Source organism: Motacilla alba, chromosome 6, assembly GCF_015832195.1.
Source record: "Motacilla alba alba isolate MOTALB_02 chromosome 6, Motacilla_alba_V1.0_pri, whole genome shotgun sequence".
Taxonomy (NCBI): Eukaryota; Metazoa; Chordata; class Aves; order Passeriformes; family Motacillidae; genus Motacilla; species Motacilla alba.
In genome coordinates, this window is record NC_052021.1 from 32,864,539 (window position 1) to 32,882,982 (window position 18,444).

The following is an 18,444-nucleotide window of genomic DNA, read 5'->3' on the forward strand; positions in this document are numbered from 1 at the left end:
TAATTCCCCAGCACACAACCAGCCCTTCCCAACCAGCTGCAGGAGAAGAACCTCCTCTTCTCTAGGGGCAATAATATGGATTTGTGCTCCCTCTACATGAAGAATTGTACTTTTTGATGATTTCTTACCAGCATGCCTGAAATTTATAACCGAAAATATTAACTGCACTTACTTTAAATCAAGTGCAGCACTACCCCTAATGGCTTTAAATAGGAGAGTGTGTTAATCATACACATAAAGAAAACCTACTGCAACTCATTTCCAACTTTACAGGAGCAACCTGTAGGTTTTGTTTTATTATCACAATATCAGTCCTTAGATTATTCATTATTTACCCCACTTAGAATGCATTTCTGGATTGTTTTTCCCTTCCCTTTCCTGACCAGTGAATGATCAAGGGCAGGAATGATGGCAGCTCCCATTCCCAGTTGCTCCCCACTGACATACTGGACATTTTAGGGTCATTTTATTTTTTTTAAAAGACAAAGAATTTAATAATTATTTCTTCCCCTCTGTCATCAGGTCAGTGAAGTGCACAGGAATAACTCTCATTAGCATTAATGGAAATCCCCACTGTAAATTCTCCTCCGTGAAGCAACACTAAAAGCAAGGCCCTCCTGATCAAGCACATTCAAACTGGAAAATAAAATATATCTCCCATTTCTTGCTACCTCCAAAGGGAAAATGTAACGGAGAGCAGGAGATTAAACTACAATTCCTGTATCAAATCTTCCTTGTATTCTATAATTATTCAACACAACATATCCAACAGCTACTCCTTAATGATGAGAATTTGTTGCATGTTGCAGAAAGATTTTATTTTAATGTTCTGTCAACTTCTGGTGAGCAGCACAGCCAATTCAGCAGGGCCCCTGTGACATAAATCACCATCTCCACCAAATCTGGCTGTCTTCAAGCTTATACTCAGTGCTTAAAAATCCTCCAATGCCTACCCATCCACCATGGAAAAAACCACACTGGTGGGTTCAGCTTGTGATGGGGAACAAAGTCATTTTCCACCAGTGCCCTTCCTTCCCTCCACCAACCACTGCAAAGGGTGACCAAGATTTCTGGGGATTCCCAAAGATGAGCTTTGGAACTCGTGACATAAATATCAATACCCAGCCCCTCAGTGAGCAGCTGCTCTCTGGTTCATGGGTCTGTCAATAGCTTCTGCTGGCACATCACTGATGATCAGCGTTAGAAACATTCTTTCAATACATCCAGGGAAAGATGAACACTGTAGGAAAGCACATCCATTTTCATGGGTTTCTCAACTATGAGAAACTGCCCCTGAGAGCTCCTCCATCACTCCCCTAAATCCCATCTCCTGCAGAACCCAGGAGAGCTGGGCCACCAGAGGAGATCCTGCCTGACAGCCACCACGCCTGGATAAACTCACACCACATGGGGAAGCTCATTTCTTCATAGAACCCTTGGAGGACACGGCATCATCTTCCCAGGTGAGGGCATTCAGCACCTGAGAGCACAGCACCTTCTCTATCCCATCCAAACCATTTTTCCTGCCCCCACAAAAACCAAGGAGTCTTTTAGCTAGCTGAGGCAGTGTTATTTCCATTCCTTGCACTTGGCAAGTGGTCCTTGACCAACACTCATCTGCAGGGTAGGCACAGCAAGGAATTTGTGTTCTGTCTCTGCTTCTCAGCATACCCAGCTGCTTTTATACATGGTAACACACAAACACAAGAACAACCAAACACCTGAGATGTAAATGGGACAGCTCAGCGTTGGATGTGTCAATCCCCCTTGGTTTGTGGAGTCCAGACCCACCAATCCCTCTGGATTGCTGGGGAGCACGAGAGTTAAGCTTTCTTAATGCATAAATCAACTTCAGGCAGTCCACACTACTTGCCAAACTTCCATAAGGTGTTCCTACAGGTTTCATCCATAAAAACAATTGGTCTGGACTTCAGGCAGGACTCCCTTCCTTTTCCAAGGAACGAGTGGAGGAACCAACCACCAAACCCTGTACATGCAGCGTTTGCAGGCAGGCCATTCCCCCGAGGAGAGCACCTTCAGTCCCTGAAGGTTTAATACTCATGAATGGCAGCCTTGGGAGATGTCAGCAGGCTGCTTTCTGTCTGGAATTTTTCCCCAAGCACTACAGTGCAGGACATGCCACCTGGAAAAGGCAGGAGATCTGCGTGGTGGGCTTCCCAAAAGCACAGCGAGTCTGATCCACATTTGAGCTACTCTGAAACACAATTTTGGAGCATGTCAGCAGCTGGTGTAAATCAGCATCACCACAGCAGCGTGGCAGAGAGCGGAGCCTGGCCTCCCATCCCCGCTCCAAGGCGCAGGAACATCCCTGATTTCCTCTGACAGAATCAGCGCACTCGTCACCAGCGTTCTTCTGAGCCAGAGCAGGAGGTTTGCCTTTATTTCCACTTTACTGCACCCTGCTGACCCAGGACACGACTTAAAAACACCAAGTATGGAGTGACAAGATTTAACAGTCAAGTGATAACCACGCTTGGTGCTAAAAGCCTCCTTGGGAAGGCTCTGCTTTGTCACATGAGCAACCTGGGCACACAGACACATCTCAGGACCGGGCCACAGAGGGGCCAGATCAACCCCATGTCTGCTGTGACAGCAGCAGGAGACACACTGACTCCTCTCAGACTGCTTTCTGTGAATTCCCAGCATGAGCTTTCCAATGACAACTGCGGAGTCCCCTCGGCAGGAGTCGGTCCTGTCCAAACCTGTCCCCACTTCCACGCAGCCCCTTCACTCCTGGAGTGTTTCCTAAGCCAGCAGACCCCCATCCTCCTCCATCTCCACCACAAGGAACAGCACCAGCAGCTCTCGGGGTTAGGTGTCCACCACAGACACCACTCCTCCCTCCTGCATCATGCTGTTGGCTTGATTGGTGGAAGCAGGAATGGGGGAAGCAGCCATGGAAGGGATGATACCTTGAGATAGTTATGGAAGAAATGACAGAACCGTAACACAAACTCCATACAGAGTGTGTGAGGACATGAGCATTTCTCCTGCCACAACGTAATTAATGCAAAACATGCTGGGATCTTGTTCTTCTGATGCAACACGGGCATTATTTCTGTTGATTTGTTCAGTTGGGTTTTTGAAAGCCATCGCTTCCTGCATTCCACAACAGAAACTTTACACCCACCAAACCTGGTACCATTTCATCTTATTCCTCCTGTCTCTATTCTATTTATTTATTCAGCTAGCCAAAGTGAGAGGCCGTAAATCGCACTGCTACTTAAGTCACAGGGGGAATTCCTTTAAACATAAGTAAAAACTCATAAATAACTTCCTGCAGTCAACAATGCATTCATTTTTCTTCTCTGCTTTCTGACTAATTTTCCAGCTAACAAATCAAATCAAGTGCCCAAGCGTAATTATTCTGTTGTGATAATCATCTCATGCTCAGAGCATACCTTGGCTTATTTCTTCTCAAATTAAAACTGTCAGAGAGGCTTGGGATGGTGGGAGAGAAGAGGAAAGGTTATGAGCCATTGATAAACCCAAGCTACAACAAAGAAACTCTTGAGCAAAGTCCTGCATCTTGACCAGAATCTTGGCCTTTTTGTGCTACGTTGGTAAAAAAAAAAAAATTATGCCAAATCCAATTTAGATTCACTTTTTATTAGTATGACTCATAGTACAGTTTTCAAGGCAATGAAGTGCACGATATAAAAAAAAAAAATAGATGATTTTAGAACCCGGACAATTCCCCTACACTTGCTGGAAGGAATGTAGCTACGAATAAATCCAGGAATTAATCTGTGACAAAGTCAGTAGAAAGGCAAGAAACCTTCACAAAACATAAACACACAGGACGATGTGGGGTGAACACTTATTTAACCTTCCACAAAATTTGCAGTTTGTCCTGTGAGTAGCCCTCAGCACTTCCAAACCTCAGCACTTCCAAAACTTCAGCACTTCCCCACCACTCCTGCTTGCTGTGGGCAGTGACAGAGCCTGGTGGTCATTCCCACTGGGATGGAGGTCAGGGATGATGCCCCAGGGGAACAATCCCACCCACAGCCAGAGCCCCACTGCATCACCCCTGCTCCACACCATTGGATCACGGAGTGATGGCCAGCACCAACAGCAGGGCCAGCAGCATCAGGCTAAAAATAAACCCCCAGAAATAAACTTGCCTTGGCTGCCAGCCTCCTGAAGATGCAAAGGCACAGGGCTGGAGGGGAGCAACAACAGCCCCGACGCCATCAAAGGGACAGGGTCAGGGAGGAGGAGGTAAGTGACCCAGCACAGGAGTGGAAATGCAGTGGGAGTGGGAATGGAATCCCACAGCAATCCCAGCAGGTGAGTGGTAGCCTGCCCAAGCACATCCTCATCCTCCCCAGAGCACAGCTGGGGAAGGCAGAAGCTGCCACAACCCATATGGGGATGTGATGCTGCAAGGCAGGGTCCAGGAAAACAGAGCTGGAGGGCAGCTGGTAACCCTACTCTGCATCATTTTATTTTATTTCACTGCTTTATCTTGTAGTCTTTAAACAAAACCCCCATGACAAGTTTTTCCACGCAAACACCTTCAGTAAGCCTTTGAAAATGTGCAGGTTTGAAACAGAGAAACCGTAAGCCAGGCCAGGCAGGCTGAGCCATTCCCAGCTAGGACAGGACACCCTGAGGTGTGGGAGCCAGGCACTGCAGAGCCCTGCTCACACAGCTCCAGCAGCACCCCCGGGCCAGCCTGTGCCTCACCAAGGCAGCCACACCTCAAAAACAAACTCCTGGATTCCCTCGTCTGACCGACAGGACTGCTTGTGTGGTGCAGAGCTCAGGAAGGGACAGCAGAGCCACCTGGAAAGTGTTTTGTTTTTTTTTCTTTTTTAATTAGCTAGTTTGGGGAAAGATGCACATCACAGGAGACAAGGCTCTGGCTGGCTAAACCCTTCAGGTAAAAGGGGATTATACTGCAAACACTGATGTATCCTTCAAGGAGGACCACCACTAAACTGCTGACAAACAATTCCCCTCCACAGCACACACTACAAGGTGAGGAAACCCTTCCAAGGCCAGGCTGCAGCCCTGTGTTGGTGCAGGGAGGCAGGAGCAGCTCAGCACAGATCCCAGAGCCTGACCCATCCCATGGTTTCAGCGAGGGAGGGATGGTCACCAGGCCACCAGCCACGACTCAGGAAGGGTCTGCAGCACTTCCCTCCCAGCAGACCTCACCTGAGTTTTCTGAGGGTTTTTTTTTCACTTTGATATATTTGTTTATTTCAAGTGAGATGTTCCTAATTCTGTATGATGGAAAATGATTTTTATAAAAAAGCTGTGATTTCTACATTAAAATGATCATTTAGTGATTCAGAGGAAAAAACACAAGAGATCTTACATGAACAGAGGCTCCCAGAGTTGATGGGGAGCAAGAGCCACAGGGCTCTCATCCATTTTAGACAGACAACACGGAATTGCAGAATGGTCTGGGTTGGGAGGGGTCTAAAGATCATCTTCCAACCCCCTTCCAGGGTCAGGGACACCTTCCACTAGACCAGGCTGCTCCAAGCCCCCGCCCAAGCTGACCATAGTCTCGGCCAGCTCATTTAACCTGATGCTCTGCAAAATGTTTTGAAACCCTCAAATAAAGACCTCTTAGTGCAATAAAAAAAAGCTTGTATCATTTCTATCAGCAGCTTTAACTCCCTAACACTCCCTTGCACAAAGTTTACATTAGGAAAAATAATTAAACAGCTATTGGACTGATTCTGTGCCTGCTCAGCAAGTATCAGTACCTTGGTAACTTCCTTATGACTTTACAGAGTTTCCTGTAATTCCCAGGGAATTACCAGAGTTTCTGGCTACACTTTCATGCAGGCTATTTCAGGGTTTTGGCACTTACCTTGTGGCACATGAACATGGCATCACTCACACAAGCCAACACCTGCACGACTCCCTAGAGCAGGTATTAAGTGCTGAGGGTATCTCAGATTCCAAAGGATGGCCTCTGAATTCACAGCCAAACATCAATTTGTTAGGGAAACGCTGTTCCAAGTGCCCTTTCCTTCTGCATCAGCCAACAGGGAAAGACAGGGTGTACCAGGGAAACGCACAGCAGGGTTAGATGGGATTTGGAGGAGACAAAGCAGAACACAAAAGGCCTTCAGGCTCTGGGGCTGGGAGATTTTGGAGCTGCTGAGCTCTGACCTCAGCCAGAAACCTGGAGCACCCTGGTAATCCCACAGCACTGGTGGAGATGGGGGTGATGATGAGACATTTACATGGGATATTGGGAAGGAACTGTTCCCTGGGAGGGCGGGCAGCCCTGGCACAGGGTGCCCAGAGCAGCTGGGGCTGCCCCTGGATCCCTGGCAGTGCCCAAGGCCAGGCTGGATGCTGAGGCTGGGAGCAGCCTGGGACAGTGGAAGGTGTCCCTGCCCATTGCAGGGGTGATCTTTAAGTTCCCTTCCCTCCCAAACCATTCTGGGACTCCCTGAGTCTGTGAAGCAGCAGTGACTCTGCAGTGGCCATGAGCTGTGGGGTGCACAGACCTGACCTGGGGGTGCCTGCCCAGCTGGCATCACACTCCTGCTGCTGTGGGGCAGGGGGCCTGGCAGGAGCTCAGCAGGACAGAGGATGGAGGTCAGGACCCACTGAACATCTCAGCTTTAGGTGGTATGTATCCAGCTCAGGAAGCAATGTATTTTTCATGCCTTTTTTTTTTTCTTCTATCTGCTATTTTCAAGTCCCGAAAAAGCTACTGGACACAGAACATCATTATGCACACCACAACCTGAACACAGCAGGAAATTTTAACATTTCAGCAGCATGCACAAAACCCTCTAACACATGTATATTTTATTTGATTTACTGCAATACTTTTCTTCCATCTCTTGAAAGTAATTTTTCTCTAAAGCGTAACTGCTTAATTGGCAAGTGTACAAAATATAATTACACTGCATACAAGTTACAATATTGCTTATGGGAATAACACTGTTGATGCATTCTGCTTTATTTTGTGTTTAATCTCTATTAAGAGATCTCTGTGAAAATAGCAAGGTACTCTTGATCTTATAAACATGACATGTAGTTCAGTCATTTCCCTGCCTAACCAAAGCCCAAACAAATCCAGCTGAAAGACAGCAGAAAATTCCTGGGCTAGCTTGGCACGTCCAAGTTAATAAAATTCTTATATTCTCCTCTAAAGAAAGTGCAGTCCACAGGACACTTAAAAAGAAAATCCCCAACGTCTCCAGGCTGAGGTTTGTCACATCCATTACAGTCTGAGAGCGATGGAAGGACGTGGCACACAGGAAAACATGGCTCTGTGTGACAGCATTAGGGGTTTATTACATTCCCCACAAGGACCTTTGCAATCCCATCTCTTATAATGAAAGGATGAAGAAGTAACACAGCGACGTGGCTGACTCATGCCAGCACGGGGAGCAGTGCCTGGTGCTTGGCAGCAAAACCTCTCACCTTCTGTGCCCCTGGCTCTGCCAGCCAGGCCAATGCCGCTCCCAAACTGCAGGAGGATGTGCTGGGAGAGGTTTAGGTTGGGTATCAGGAGAGGGTTCTTCCCCCACAGGGTGGCGGGGCACTGAACAGGCTCCCCAGGGAACGGGCACAGCCATAGGGCTGGGTTTGGACAAGCTCTCAGGTTCAGGGTGGCATTGTTGGAGTGTCTGCAGGGCCAGGAGCCGGACTGATGATCCCTGTGGGTTCAGCTCAGGAGCAGCTGTGGGACCCTTCCAGCAGCCCATGCTGTGAGCACTTACACCCAGGAGTAAGTTACTCGCAGGAGGAGATGCCCTGCACAGAAATGGGTCTCGCTGCTCTGACAGACGCCTACCATCGGCACCGTTTAAGTGCCTTAAAGGTTTATTTCATTTGCTTGAGTAATGAGATTAATGTTTGTTTGTTTAAACTAAATCATACAAAGCCAAACATCTAAATGTCCTTGATTCACAGCATTAGCCCAGGCTGTGCTACCATGCGAGCCCATCTCACTGTCCTGCTTTTAGCTGCACCAACAAATTCCTGCTTTGCTCCAGAGTTCCTCTCCCAGAGATCAGACAGCACAGGGACACCTCAAGAAGCCAAATAACCCAATCAACATTGTCAGTTTGACATTTTTCCACTCCTTGTTTTCTTTGCCACTGTTTTTTAACATATTTGACTTCCAAACCTAAAAAGCCAGCGTAAACCCAGCAGATATAGACCTCTGTATATATATATTTTTTAAATTGAGATAGAAATGGTAGACCCCTCTGCATAGATACAGGGGTAGATATACAGTTGGAGATATACAGATATACACACATACAGAAGGGATATGAAACAATGTTCCTGCCAGAACAGCTCCTGCACACTCAAGCACCACACAGAGCAGAGCCCAGCAATCCCACAGACCCCACCCATGAATGATGGATGAGATGGGCAGACCCACCTGCAAACTCACCCAAAAGCAGAGTAAACCTGCAAACATCCAGCTGGATATTCCCACTGCAAAATAAAAATAAACATGCCCACAAACACATTGCTTTTGTACCCACCACTACCCCAACCATGTACAACTAATGCTTAAATAAATCTGAACTTGATGTGTTTTGATCAGTTTTCACTCTTCTGCTCACAGGTTTCTCACCAGGGACAGAGTAATTTCTGATGTACCATGACCATCAAGAGCTGGCTGGGAGCTTGACTAAATTCTGCACAATTAGATACAGCAAATGACTATCACAAAAAGGAATGCTGCACCTAAATTAACTCTCACCTGACCCAGGCATTAGCCACAAAATGGACCAATACTGTCCCTGTGAACTTCTCAAGTACCTAGTGCTGGCACAGAGGTAACTCATTCCTGTGGCAGATACAAAGCATTCTTTAGAGAAATGGTGGGAAATGAAGAACCTACCATCTTTCCTCAAGGTCCCACTCTGCAATCTCCCCCTCCAGACAGAAGTCTCCTCTCTGCAAGTCACCCTCTGGAAGAAAATCTGCCATGCTGCTGCTTGGGATCTGCAAATCCCTCGATGCTCTCATTTAAAGGATGGGCTTTCATGGATTCTGAGGTCAGAAGAGACCCCTGTGATTTCCCAGCCTGATATGCTGCACACTAACTTACCTAAATCAATCCCTGCTTGAGCCTCACTCACTCCAGTGAGCAAACATGCCTGAACTTGGCATTTCCAGAGGTGGAGAAATCACCGGCACCCTCAGGAGCCTCTTCCACCATCATCAGTGCTGAAACCACAGACCTTTGCTCTATTCTTCTGGCTTCACCTTCCAGCTTTCAGGTCTTGTTAAAACTCTGCCTGCTAAACCCAAGAACTCCTTATTACTCCATTTATTTTTCCGGTGACAACACTAATTCCTTTAATTAATTTACCTTCCAACATTCTCCTGGATAAGTCAGGCAGACAGAGGTCCTGGCCGCTTCCCTGCATCCCTTCCTGGCTCCTTTGGCATTCCCACAGCCCTGCCCAGCCTCTCCTGGACAGGCAGCAGGGACAGGGTGGCTGCCACGTCCCTCCCCCAGCCTGGCAGCCACCTGCCAGCACAGACCAGGAGCACACAAGACCTTTGGCCATAATATCATCTTAGTGGTGCTGGCTCGTGCCTCCTCGCTGCCCCACGAAGACATGATTTCTCCAGACAGCATCCTGGAGCTACAGCCCGACTTGTTTGCTCTGAAATAGAGGAATTTACAGTTGGCCATCTGAGAAATATTACCTGCTTGTAGCCAAGCAATACAAATTGCTGTCACCAGCAGTCACTCCTGTTTGTTATTTACCACTCTCCCAGCCTTGGTGACATTTCAAGCCCCAGCTGCGGTGACTCTCTGCCTTAACACAGCTTGCTCAAACATTAGGCATCGTGAGGACAAAAATGAGTGTCCAGGGAGGCTTCTGGAAGGGGTGTTTGGAAATTATTCTTGGTTTTACCACCAGATTTTGAGAGCTGGCACGCTGCTGGGGCTCGGCCAGTTGTTCTGCACATCCCCAGTCCAAAGAGTGCTGCTGTACCAAGCTGCATTTCTTGCCGAGTTTTAAGGAACAAACCCTCCTCAGTTCCTTTTATCAATCCCATTCACGAGGTATTTAAGTGAAAAAAGAAAAGTTGGTTCTCAAGGATGTGCTGCCCCTAAACCCATGCCAATGGGACCTGAGTGCATCACCACCCTGCCTCCATCATCCAATACATCCTCAGAATGCTTGCCCAGGACTCACGTGGAGCTGACAGGTCTGTGGTGCTCAGGCTGGCCCATTTCCTGCTTTTCTAGTATAACACAAGGTGAGCACTGCCACAGTTCACAGGAATTCTTCAGCAGCCCAAGACTTACTAAAAACTACACATTACTGGCTCAGTTAGCTCTGTAAGCCTCCTCAATGAGAGGCACCAGGGCTGGAGCCCAAAGGTCTGACTACAGCAGTGACTGCTCAATGTTCACTTCCAGGACAACATTCACAGGGACTAAACATATCATTATTTTTCCCCATCAAAAAGTGTAATATTTATGATTTTTCTACCAACCTCATGTGGTAACCCAGTTTTGTTTCTAATATCTTACAGAACTGTTGGTTGTTCTCATCACTGCCAGGCACAGTTTCTGCATCCTTTTCCCTCAAGCTCTGATTTCTGGTTTTTTTTGCTACTGATTCCCCTCTCAGGCACTTGGATGTGCAGACATGGACTGAGCTGGAGCACTCCAATTTGGCAGCCAGCACCTTAAAAAACCCAGAGCCGCAGCTGGGAGGGGAATGGGCGAAGGTGGAACAGACAAGCAGAGACACCTGGCCAGATTCTCCCTCCTGACACATCATTCAACTGAGTTTTTTGCAGAAACAACCACAACAAAAACCCGTGGGCACAACCTCACTGCCTGTGGCTAGACCAGAGCGAGATCTCACCCCAGCAAAGGGTGAAGCTAAAGTTAGCACAGGTATTCCAGTTTTAAGCTTTGGGACACCCCAGTTCCAGGTTTGATGTTGCACTGTACCATTTTTGTACGAAAAAAAGGAAGAGCTCAAACAAGTGACAAATAAAAAATCTGCATGAGCTTGTGCTGCAGATCATGAAACTTCTAAGAACCATGAGAACATGAAATCTAATGAAAAAGGGTTTTGTCCACATATTGAATTGAAATTAATTTCATCCACAACTAATCACAGCAAAGCTTAAGGCTCTCAACTTTTAAATGTAACATCTACTATTTAGCTTAATTACTTTACTTAATGTACTGGTTCCTTCCAACATCCCCTCTCATTGAAAACCTGGTTTTCAACATCAAAATGACAAAAAACTTAACACTCTATGACAACTCTACAGGTATCACCAGCATCTCTTACATTTGGCCTCAGCTGTTTTTTAAAAGGGAATTTATTTGCAGGGTTTTCGCTGCAGCTAACACCAACAAAGGACATTCCCCACACCCTGCAGAGCCCATCACACCCCAGGGTGAGACACCCACTGCCTGCACAGGGACCAGCCCTGGCACTCATTGCTGGTTTTGCTCATTTTCTACCCCAACAATGATGTTACCAGCTCCAGCACAGCACCCGCTGCATGGCAGCTACAGGATTTACAAATTTCCATCTCTTCCCTCTGCCTCTGTCGGGGCCAGTCCTGCACTCCTTGTACACCTGTTACTCTGCCAAAGGCCATCAGCATTTCAAAGGGGCTCATCCACGCTCCCAGCCAGGGTCACTCACACCTTGCAGAGCCACACATTTGTAGTCATTACAGCAATAACCAAAAGCCAGGCTACTTTTGGAATATCCCACAATTTTGTGCCAAGCTCTTCAGCACACAAACTCCTCTTTTTTCAGTGTGAATGGATCACTAAAAAAAAAAAAGAAAAAAAAAAAAAGAAGATAGACAGCATCCATTACATATCTGTTATATTTAGCAACAGAGAATCCATCTGCATTATTCCTGGTCTCATTAAAGACTTGGCTCCTTGTAAATATTGTGTCTGTAATCCCCACGTTTTCCCTCCGAGCCTGCTTCAGGGGTCTATTTCTGTAATAATTGGTGTGTGTTGTTGCACAGAAACAGTGGCTGAGTGTCTGTCAACATTGCACAAGTGAATGTACACAGGAGCAACTGCAGCACAACTCCTGTGGAAATCAGCTCCAGCAGGTCCCTACAGCACCTCAAAAAACTCCCAGCCAAGGAACCCTGAACTCTACACCTGGGCCCAAAAAATGCTGGGATTTGGCCACTGTGGTGGCAAAGATCCCTCCTAATCTTACACTGCTCCAGCTGCTGGTGGAGAGCACCTGGGGGAAGCAGAGCCCGAAATTCAACAACCAGGCAGGTTTATTTAAACTATATAAAACCTAATTCCATCAGGAGGGATGGAAAGGAGCCCAGGAAGAAGCAGGGCAGTTACAGGACCACTGTTTTTTATTGGCCTAAAGGACACATGAAATCACTGCCAGATAGGGCTGGAGGGGCAAATCATTAATAATTAAAATCTACAACTGATGCATTCAAGTAACTCAGGTTTTATTTGAATCTTCCATAAAGTCTCAGAACAGATGGGGCTTTATGGATGCCTATCAAGATGCCTACCTTGGTCCACCCTGGAAGACCACGTATGTGAAAAACGAGGCTGAATTATCCAAAATAACCCAGGCATGCATGGACACACAGCTCCTGCCAGCTGTGGAGCACAGGGACCCTAAAAGGGATTCCAGGGACTGCCTTCCCCTGGGAAAACCACAGAGCAGGGATGAGCATCCAGGATCCCACAGAGCATGCTTTGCTCCTGGCTGGGATTTCAGGATGGGCAAAAAATCCCATAAAAAAAACCCCAAAACTGGCAACCCCACCAGGCAGCAGCCTCAGTGACCTCAGGGAAGGGTTGGTGGGTCCATCAAAGCTGGTTCCAACCATGCTGAGCCCTGCCACAGCTGCTGCAGGGGTCTGAGATCAACACCCTGGGAGCTACACTCATCTCCCTGCTGGATAAAACATGTGAAACACCCAGAATCACACCAGCAGTGGGAACAGAGGCAGTGACACACACACAGCACTTTGGGGCGTCCTCTGCAGCACCACAGCTTTGATGTTTTCCCCCAAAACCACTCTTCACCACGCTTCTCCTGACACAGGACACCATTACAGACCTCGGACCAGGCAAAGCAAACTCCATCCCAGCCACACTGACTTTCAGATCATGCAGGTGCAAATCTCTGGTTCCACCACACATTTTTTTTCCCCTCAAACTAATCCAGCTGTAGTTCCTTCCAATAATCTCATGGAAGTTCCAAATCATATAATCAGGCTCTAATAAATCACAGCATATCCCAGGAAGAGTTTAAGGCAAAGCTGGGTGGAGTTTTGAGCTACCTGGTGTAATGGAAAGTGTCTCTCCCCATGGCAGGGGTATGAGCTTTAAGGTCCCTTCCAAATCAAACCATTCTGCGATTCTATGAAAACATTACAGAGGAAAAAAAAAAACAAAACCAAAACCCAAGCTTTGGCAGGAGGGCTCCCACAACCTTCCCACACAGCACCACCATGCTCCCCCCTCACCCAGAGCAAGTCCAACAAAAAGCAAATTCCAGTGCTCCACCTGTATTATCAGCTCAGAGAGGAGAAACAAAAACTAAAAAGCTCCAGATGTTTATTGCTGGTTCTTAAAAAAAATCTCTGGGGTTCATGGTGCAAGAAAGGGGAGAGCACACTTATAAAGCACCATTGTAGAACTGAACAAGTGACACTGATTCTTCTGTGCTCTGTCACCAAAACTCCTGCTGACTTCACACAGAATGTTATGTGGTGACTCCCTGGTAAAATGCCAAAATCCCAGACTCCTCACCACGATGGGGCAGAGCAGAAGGAGAAAACACGTGGGTGGTACAATGAGAAGATCTGGTTTCCAAGACCTTGTTGCTGCAGAGGATGGACCTGACATTTTTCATCCTTTCACCTAAATCTTATCATGTTTCCTTTGGCAAAGGAGAAGGAGGGGGAAAACCCCAACTATGGGAACATGGCACAAGGAATGACAGGTGGCCCAGGCATATCTGACCATGACAAACTACATTCTAGAATTCCATCCTCATACTGGGTGTAGTTCTAGTTCTTCAAACTGCATTTGAAGTTGCATCTTCCAGCACCACAAACAGCAATGGAGAAAATACCAATTCCTGCCTAAAGCAATCCTGTTATCCCAGTAAGCAGAGCAAAACCAGCAGTGACTTGCCAAAACCTCCCCTCCAAAGTTTCAGTGCTCCCTGCAAGAGGGGACCCTAAAAATCGTCTTGCACTCCCTCCCCCTGGTCTTTAATTCAGCTGTGAGACCTGATCATTTCTCCTTTCAGAGTCCATAATCTAAACATCCTTACAGCTGGACAGAGGGATCTGAAAAAAAACCCAATTTCTAGGGCAGGTGTAAGTCATCAGCCCAAACTGAAAAGCTGATCACCAGAAACTCCACTCTTTACTTCTTTAACTTAGTGCAACCAAAACACAAAGCAAAGACAGGAACCCTCACTAGATGTGTGTGAGGAGTAAATGTGACACCCATCGGGTTTTATGGGACAGCACCATCCACCAGATCTTAACAAAACACTTGTCAACTGCCAGTGCTGTGTTCCCAGCAGCTTTTCCATTTCTTCTGCTTTAAACATGAAGCCTCTTTCAATTCCCACAGCTAGTAAACAGCCCAAAACACCCAGGGAAAATTAACCTACCTTTTCCAAATGGTTGGGCAAACCCAGATTCAGGGGTTTTTTTATTAGTAGATTTCAGTCTTGCCAGAGTCAGCTGAACTGAAGAAGTTTTATTTGAACTGCAGCCAGCCTGATGGATAAATCAACTTTTCTGGCCAAAGGCTTCAGTATGTTACTTCCAGCTCATGCCTGGGACCTCATACTTTGAGGCTGATGTTTTTTCTGATACAAGGAATATTATCACCAGACCCTAGTCACAAATCTGTGTACTGAAATGCCAGAGTTAAAGATGACACTCTGTGCTACAGCTCTTGCTGTGAGGAAATTCCTGTGAGTGTTTTCCATCCAGGAAAAGCAGGAGTGGAAAAAGGGCACAACTCTGCCCTCGGAGGAGTTGGGGGATGAGAGGGAGCTGTCAGCAAAAGGGCTCTGGGGTGGCAGCTCCATGGGTCATCGAGCTCCGGAGCCACCCTGCCAGCCAAGCCCCCAGATCCACATGGGCTGAAAAACTACCTTAAAAAAGAGGGAAAGCTGACAGCAAGAAAACATCATCTGTGATTCGTACCCTATAAAACTGACAATAAAACCCTGGACCAGGGAAGCAGCATCTCAGTCTGAAATTCTACGAGAGAAAGGAAAAGCCAAATGCTCCTGCAATCCATGTTGCTAAACACAGGAGAGTGCCACCACTCTGACTGAACTACCTTATTTTCTGTTCAGCTTTAGAAACACTTGGGTGTAACTTTGAAAAGGAAAGATATTTTGATTGCCCGTGACTGGAGAGAGCTTGGATCAAGTGAGGAACAGCTCTCAGCCCCCAGATGCGCCCGGGTTTGCTAAGGATGAAAGCCAACCTCTGTCCCCCCTAATGGCTAACAGGTGGGTTTCACAAACGCCTCCAAAAATAAAAAGCTCTTTTCTAAAAATACCACCCTGCATTCACAACGCCAGATTTTCCAGAAAAATACTGACGATAGCTGACGTTTCCCAAACAATCGCTTTTATGGGAACTTGGGGCTGCCCCTGCAGCAGAAAGTTTTGCGAGGCAGAGAACAGAAATCCTTGTTCAAGATTCGAGCCCCGTGGACGGACCCATTCCCTCAGCCAGCTCCGGAGCTCGAGCACAAATCAGCTTTATGGAAGTAACAGATTACAGAACACATCGCTACAAATAATTTTTTTTTCTTTACTAGAGGATGCGTAATTGAAATGTCTGAGATCCAACAATCACCTCTGAATTCATAAATACCTCATAGTATTCCAAACACACTCTCCTATAATGAGACCGTCTTCAATTTTCCTTGGTAAAGAGAGACCTTTAAAGAATGCTAAAGCAGGTCGGCGCCCTTATGCACTGATGGAAACAGGAACAAAAGCATTTTGTCACCAGGCATCTCGTCTATCATTATTTTCCTCACTCTGCTTAAACAAACCTAAAAGTACGTGCCTTTTCTTCCTCCCCCCTCCCCAAATATCCGCAATAACCGGGATTTCATCCCGAAGGAAAGCCACCATCTGTGCGGGAACAAGGGGCCGTTACACCGAGCCGTCACCGCCGATCGCTTCTTCCCCTGCTCCACTAATGTTTTTTAAAACACAGGATTAAAATGTCATCCCATCCCTCCCGTTCTGGGGAGCCGTGTGTATTCCTCTCCTCTGGTCACGGTATACTTAATCAAGTGTGAATGATTAAAGTACTTCAATTAGAGCTACGTACATTCATTGCAGGCAATTCAAAGGCAGCGGAGAAGTGCAGCTGAAAGAAGAAATTACTTCTACTACTTTGAGATCTCCATCTCCTACTTTCCTCCTCCCCAGCACAGCCAGAGCCCTGGGACCCGGAGAAGTACCAGGCGCTAAGCTCCAGCCAGGATTTACCTTGGGGGCACGTCCCTCGGCAGGACAAAAGGCTATTCTTTCCCCCTCAGCAAGTCCTGCAAGTTTGGGGGGTGGGAAATGTTATTTTTTTTATCGTGGAGCGGAGGGGTGTGAAAAGAACAATCTCAGCGCCTAAATCCACGCACCCCCTCTGCTTTTCCATTCTAGTGATACCAGGGAAGGGCTTAACATGTCCAGATCGACGGGGGGAAAATATATGTAATAGATAAATAGCGGGGAAATTATTCCGAGCTCTGGCGGAGGGGTACAAGGTGGGAGAGAGGGAGGGAGCGAGGCGCGGCCCCGCGGACACCGCGCACCTCCGCGGGTTAGAAGCGTGCGGAGTTGCTAAGTGACTGAGGGGCGAGCGCGGTTATTCAGCAGCAATAAAATAAATTGTAAACAATTGAAATTAAAAAAAATTTAAATGCTGAAGCAATTTTTCCCCCCCAGTAATCTACCTAAAATTAAGATTAAAAAAAAAAAAAGGCAATAACTAAATACACTATTCCCCCCCCCCCCCAAAAAAAAAAAAAAAATTATAAACGCAGCGCAAGGCGGCGGCTGCTCCGCGTCCCCCGGAGCATCGGCCGCGCCGCACCGCGGGGTTCCCCCCTTGCCCAAACTTTCCTGCCGCCGCCGCCCCGTTAATCCCCCGGCAGATGTTGTCGGCGGCTCTCGGCACTAAGTAAACAATGCGGGGCCCGGCACAACAAAAGATTTCCCACTTCACCCCGCCGCTCCGCGCCCACCCGCGCAACTTGCGCGGCCGCCTCCCACCACCATCGCATTTCCACCTACCCTCCCCTCCTCGGGGTTTTTTTTTTTTTTTTTGCTTCCTCTGTCCCCCTCGCCGGTGAGGTTGACTAAAGCAAAGATGTCCTCGCTTTTCCCTTGTCCTTCTCGCCGGGAAGCGCAGCCGCCGCCGCTCCCTTACCTGCTCCCGGCCGCCGCCAGCCCCGCGCCGCTCTTCACCGCCGCATCCCTTCCCGCATCCACCGCCGGGCTCTGCTTGCCGGAGATCCACCTTAAAAACGCCACCCGCTCGCACACCGCACAAAAAAAAAAAAAAAAAACTTAATCCTTCCCCCCCACCCCCCCTTTCCCCGCTCTCCTGCTCCGCCCGCCGCCGCGCCGGGAGCGGACGGGGGCACCGGAGCCCCGCAGCAGCAGCGGAGAGGATGCTAATTACAACTTGGGGGGGAGGGCCGCTCTTCCCCCCCCCCTTCCTTCTTCCTCTTTTTTTTTTTTCCTGCTTATTTTTTCCTCTTTTTTTGTTTGGGTGTTTTTTGGGTTTTTTTTTTTTTTTTTTTTTTTTTTGTTTTTTTTTTTTGTTTTTTTTTTTTTTGGTGGGGTTTTTTTCTTTTTTTTTTTTTTTTTTAAGCCAGAAAGTGCCCGGGCGGCGTTGGGCGGAGCGGCCGCTCCCCCTCGCCACGCTGGGTGAGCGGAGAGCGAGGAGAGGTAGAGGCTCTCACTGCCTCGCTTTTTTTTTTTTTTTTCCCTCTTCTTTTTCTCTCTCTCTCTTTTTTTTTTCTTTTTTTTTTTTTTTTTTTTTTTTTTTTTTTTTGGCAATAGGCGGGGTCTCTCCTTGCAAACCAATGACACAAACCCACATGGACCAGCCTCGCCCCCTATAGATACTCTTCACTACAAATAGGCTCTCTCGGGGGATTAGTGGATCAGCTAAAGTACAAACAGACGCAGCGAGGAAGGGGCGGGGGGGGCGGCGGGAGGCGCCGGGGGTGGGGACCGGCAGCGGGACCGTGCGGGGCAGGGCAGGGGCTCGGCGGGGCTCCGGGGGCGGGGAAGGGGCTCCGCGGGGCGCGGCGCCTGTTGCGCTCGGCGGAGGGGCGGGGAGGGCGGGCAGCAGCGGCCGCCTTTGTTCGGCCACCCGCGCTCAGCGCGCCCGGCCCGGCTCCGCGGCAGC

General features: G+C 47.9%; 1 protein-coding gene across 2 annotated transcripts in view; it reads right to left on the bottom strand.

Moving 5' to 3' along the window:
* The window catches only part of CTBP2 (C-terminal binding protein 2), a 133,618-nt gene extending 116,046 nt beyond the window's left edge, over positions 1-17,572 (bottom strand). The window contains exon 1 of one of the 2 annotated variants that reach the window (XM_038141525.1): positions 17,455-17,572. The gene's annotated coding sequence lies outside the window, so the exon portion shown is untranslated. Of the gene's footprint in view, positions 1-17,318; positions 17,342-17,454 lie in introns of those variants that run through there. The other variant, XM_038141528.1, reaches the window with a different exon arrangement.
* Positions 17,573-18,444: the final 872 nt, after the last annotated feature.